Source organism: Vidua macroura, chromosome 7 (assembly GCF_024509145.1).
Source record: "Vidua macroura isolate BioBank_ID:100142 chromosome 7, ASM2450914v1, whole genome shotgun sequence".
NCBI classification, from domain to species: Eukaryota; Metazoa; Chordata; class Aves; order Passeriformes; family Viduidae; genus Vidua; species Vidua macroura.
The window spans coordinates 40,964,210-40,969,709 of record NC_071577.1 but is presented as its reverse complement, the minus strand read 5'-3'; the positions used below and the strand labels follow the sequence as shown (position 1 = coordinate 40,969,709).

Here is a 5,500-nt window from a genome sequence, read left to right as displayed (position 1 = left end):
CCCCGGAACTCTGACGCACCGCTGCCCCGGCTCACCTGAAATCTTGATGCGACTCAACAGGCTGCCGGGAGGATACCTACAAAAGGAAAAGGTACAGGCTTAGCGTGCTGCCGCATAACGGTCACCTATGAGTCACCCAGCCTAAATGCCGACTCACCCGCTTGACTCTGTTCCTTCACACGCCTAGGGCGGCAATGACACCTGCAAAGAAACAAAGCAAAAAAAACCACACTGAGATACCGAGAAAAGACCACCACCCTGACCCGACGAGTACGCCCACCTACACCTTAAGCTTGCACCCACCTGGCCTCAGACATCTGGGATCAGAGACATCTCGCAAGAGGACTGCCTAAAATAAAAAAAATAAAAAAATAAAAAAAAAAAGGGGATGCTTAGACTTTCACCAGAAACTGAGACCTGTGCGAGAACAAGTGCTTCTGTCCGCTGCTCACCTGGCACACTTGGCCTTGACTGCAGCTATCTGCCTGGACTTCCTAATAATAGACAAAGAACAGTGCTGTAACATAGTCACCATTTATGCTTCCCCTGCAAATACAAACAGCAACTGACCTTCTCGGGGAAAACCCCCTGACCCGGGAGGGGCGCTCTGCCACAGATCTTAAATGTCTGCATCTGAAAGAAAGTTAGGAGAAAATTCAAACAACTGTAGGATAACTTAACAGGTCCAAGCATCCTGTGTGAATCTAGGAATACCATCTAGAATACAACTACATCCCCCATTCCAAATTGCAGGTCTCCAGGACTTGTGCAATTACACCAGGCTATGCAGCAGGACAGAGCAGCTCCGGGACAAATACGTGCAGACACCCGTGACACGGGACGGGACACGACAAACGAGGGGACGCCACGAGGAGAAAAATCTCTTGGCGAGAAAAATGCCCGCGAGGACAGAGAGATTGCGGAACGAGATGACCTAGGTGAGACGGCCGGCTCGGAGCCGATGAGGCTCAAAGAACCCTGCAGGAAGAAGATGCTAAGAAAACGATGTCTTCCGAGAACCGCACAAGGGGATGCCTGAAAAGCCTACGGTAAGAATGAGCTACCTAGCTTGGCGTTCTCACGAGTCCTAAGCCGCTATAATGGATCGTTGGGGTGCGCGGCTGTCGCTACAGCTCGGAACGAGACCTTAAAAGACATCCGACCGGATGCTTCTAAAGACAGATACGACCGCGATGCCTGTCCGGACTCCCGAGTCAAAAGGCCTGTGGCGTTGGTGCCGGGCCGAGGAACGCAAATATCGCAGATGCCAAGATGACCCTCAGACAGCTAAGGTAAAAAAAGACAAGTGACGTGACAGACCCAAACAACACAGAATGCACGAGAGACAAGTGACACGACACACGCCGGAACTGCTCTGCCCTGCGCGCCTCAGCGCTGAGATCAAAAGAGACGCTTTCCCTTCAGGTGGCCTAAGGAGACGCTTCTTAGACATCCCCATCTCCAAAGCAGACTCCAAAATCCCTTCCGGGCAGTCCCAAGCCAGCACCCCGCTTCCCTCCCCTCAGTGGGTCGTAGCCCTGGACTTATCTTGCACATTTCTGGGCATGCAAATCCCTGTCGAGTGCAAAAGAAGGCCGCCTCCCCGTCTGGGAAGTTCCAGCTGTCACCAGGCTCTTATCTCGTCGTCTGCCAAGACAAAGAAAAGGAAACATCAGTGCGCAATCTTAACGGCACATGGGCCAAAACCTGACAATTCTGCTACTCACCTTCTCCTAAGAGGGCCCTGGCGCTCGGGCCGCACGCTTCGGCCGTGCTCCGAGGCCGACGCTGCCGCCACGAGGTACGCCTAGGTTAAATGGAGACAAGGTGACTGGGCACGGCTGAAACTGGAGCGGACCCCCGCTCCTCCTCCCTACCTCCCCGACTCACCGCAGCTCCTCGGCCGTTCCCGTGAGCTACCCAGACGGGACCTTGAAATACAAGATGTGTGGGCTTCATCACGGGGTCCCCTCATACTTCCGGAGGGCTCACGAGTGCAGGAAACCCGGTCCGTCCGCCGCCTGATGACAGGGGCTCAGCGTACGCCGAGTGGATGGTCTAAAGCACACAAATGAGAACGGATGGTTAGAGGTGCACCAGAAATTGAGACCTGTGCGAGAACAACTGCTTCTGTCCGCTGCTCACTGACCTTGCACGCTTGACCTTGTCTGCTGCTATCTGCCTTGACTTCCTAAAAATAAAGACAAAGACGAGTGCTGTCACATAGTCACCATTTATGCTTCCCCTGCAAACACAAACAGTGACTGACCTTCTCAGGGAAAACCCCTTGACCTGGGATTGGGGGCTCTGCCACAGATTTAATCCATCTGCATCTGAAAGAAAGGTAGGAGTAATGTCAAATGGCTGCAGGATAACTTAACAGCACCAAACGTGTCAATCTACAAATACAATCTAGAGCCCAACTACACCCTGCATCAGAAATTTCAACTCCTGGGACTTGTCCTGTTACAGGCCATGCAGCAGGGCAGAGCACCTCCGGGACAAATATGTGCAGACACCCGTGACACAGGACAGGACGTGACAAACGAGGGGACGCAACAGGGAGAGAAATCTCTTGGCAAAAAGAATGCCCACGAGGACTGAGATTGCGCAACGAGATGACCTAGGTGAGATTGACGGTGAGCCGACGGGGCTCAGAGAACTCTGCAGGTACAAGATGCTAAGAGAATGATGTTTTCCAAGAACTGCACAAACTGATGCTCAAGAAGCCCATGGTAAGAACGATCTACCTAGCTTAGCATTCTCACAAGTCCTAATCTGCTATAATGGATCGTTGCGGCGCACTGTTGTCTGTACAGCTCAGAACAAGACCTTAAAAGACATCTGACTGGATGCTTCTATAGAGAGGTGTGATTCCAATACATGTCAGGGCTCCCAAGTCAAGAGACCTAAGGCACTGGTGCCAGGCCAAGGAACGCAGAGATCACAGATGCCAAGAATGAGGCCAGGGTGACCCATATGCTCCTCAAAGGGCTAAGGTAGAAAAAGATATAGGACATGAGAGACCCAAACAACACAGAATGCACAAGAGACAAGTGACACGACACACACCGGAACTGCTCTGCCCAGCGCACCTCAGCACTGCGATCAAAAGAGACCCTTTCCCTTTAGGTGGGTTAAGGGAACACTTCTTGGACATCCCCATCGCCAAAACGGAGACAAAAACCCCTCCCGGGGAGTCCCAACGCAGCACCCCACTTCCATCCCCTCTGTAGCCCACGACTTATCTTGCACGCATCTGGGGATGCAAATCCCTGTCGGGTGCAAAAGAAGGCCGCCTCCCTGTCTGGGAAGTTCCAGCTGTCACCAGGCTGTTGGCTCTTAGTCTGCCAAGAGAAAGAAAACCAAACATCAGTGCACAATCTTAACAGCACATCGGCCAAAACCTGACAATTCTGCTACTCACCGTCTCCTAAGAAGCTCCAGTGCTCAGGCCGCGCTCTTCGGCCACGCTCGGAGGCCGACGCCATTGTCGCAAGGTACGCCTAGGTTAAGTGGAGACAAGGTGACTGGGCATTCCTGAAACTTGAGTGGACCCTCGTTCCTCCTCCCTACCTCCCCGACTCACCGCGTCTCCTTGGCCATTCCCTCGGCCTACCCAGAGGGGACCTTGAAATACAAAATTTGAAGGCTTCATCACGGGGCCCTGTCCTACTTCCAGAGGGCTCAAAAGCGCAGGAAACCCGGTCCATCGGCCAGTTGGTGACGGCGCTTGGCATACTCCGGGTGGATTCCCTAAAGCACACAAATGAGAACGGATGCTTAGAGTTGCACCAAAAATTGTGACGTGAGCGAGAACAACTGCTTCTGTCCACTGCTCACTGACCTTGCACACTTGACCTTGTCTGCTGCTATCTGCCTTGACTTCCTAAAACTAAAGACAAAGAAGAGTGCTGTCACATAGTTACCATTTATGCTTCCCCTGCAAACACAAACAGTGACTGACCTTCTCAGGGAAAACCCCTTGACCTGGGATTGGGGGCTCTGCCACAGATTTAATCCATCTGCATCTGAAAGAAAGGTAGGAGTAATGTCAAATGGCTGCAGGATAACTTAACAGCACCAAACATGTCAATCTACAAATACAATCTAGAGCCCAACTACACCCTGCATCAGAAATTTCAACTCCTGGGACTTGTCCTGTTACAGGCTATGCAGCAGGGCAGAGCAGGTCCGGGACAAAGACGTGCAGACACCCGTGACACGAGACGGAACGTGACGAACGAGGGGACGCGACAGGGAGAGAGAGATCTCGGCGAGAAGAATGCCGGCGAGCGCCGGGAGAATGTGGAACGAGATGACCTAGAGACCTGAGACGGACGGCTCGGAGCCGATGAGGCTCAGGGAACCCTGCAGGAACAAGATGCTACGGAATGATTTCTTAAGAGAACCGCAGAGATGAATGTCCAAGAATCTTACGGTCCGAAGGCTCTAGCTAACTTCGCGTTCTTATCGGTCCTAATCGGCTATAATGGACCATTGCGGCGTGTGGCTGTCGACACAGCTCAGAGCAAGACCTTAAAAGACATCTGACCGGATGCTTCTAAAGAGAGATGCGATTCCAATGTCTGTCAGGGCTCCCGAGACAAAAGTCCTAAGGCGCTGGTGCCAGGCCAAGGAATGCAAAGATCACAGATGCCAAGAATGAGGCCAGGGTGACCCATATGCTCCTCAAAGGGCTAAGGTAAAAAAGATATAGGACATGAGGGACCCAAACAACACAGAATGCACGAGAGACAAGTGACACGACACACACGGGAACTGCTCTGCCCAGCGCACCTCAGCACTGCGATCAAAAGAGACACTTTCCCTTTAGGTGGGTTAAGGGAACATTTCTTGGACATCTCCATCGCTAAAACGGAGACAAAAACCCCTCCCGGGGAGTCCCAACCCAGCACCCCGCTTCCATCCCCCCTGTAGCCCACGACTTATCTCGCACGCATCTGGGGATGCAAATCCCTGTCGGGTGCAAAAGAAGGCCGCCTCCCTGTCTGGGAAGTTCCAGCTGTCACCAGGCTGTTGGCTCTTAGTCTGCCAAGAGAAAGAAAACCAAACATCAGTGCACAATCTTAACAGCACATTGGCCAAAACCTGACAATTCTGCTACTCACCTTCTCCTAAGAAGCGCCGGTGCTCAGGCCACGCTCTTCGGCCACGCTCGGAGGCCGACGCCATTGTCGCAAGGTACGCCTAGGTTAAGTGGAGACAAGGTGACTGGGCATTCCTGAAACTTGAGTGGACCCTCGTTCCTCCTCCCTACCTCCCCGACTCACGGCAACTCCTTGGCCATTCCCTCGGCCTACCCAGAGGGGACCTTGAAATACAAAATTTGAAGGCTTCATCACAGGGTCCTGTACTACTTCCAGAGGGCTCAAAAGCACAGGAAACCCGGTCCATCGGCCAGTTGGTGACGGCGCTTGGCATACTCCGGGTGGATTCCCTAAAGCACACAAATGAGAATGGATGCTTAGAGTCGCAC

General features: G+C 52.8%; 1 long non-coding RNA gene across 1 annotated transcript; it reads right to left on the bottom strand.

Moving 5' to 3' along the window:
• Nucleotides 1-274: 274 nt before the first annotated feature.
• Nucleotides 275-676, bottom strand: LOC128810378 (uncharacterized). Its single transcript, XR_008438027.1, has 3 exons — nucleotides 571-676; nucleotides 453-494; nucleotides 275-349 (listed from the first exon to the last, which is right to left on the bottom strand). It is a non-coding gene; the product is annotated as an uncharacterized LOC128810378 (long non-coding RNA).
• Nucleotides 677-5,500: the final 4,824 nt, after the last annotated feature.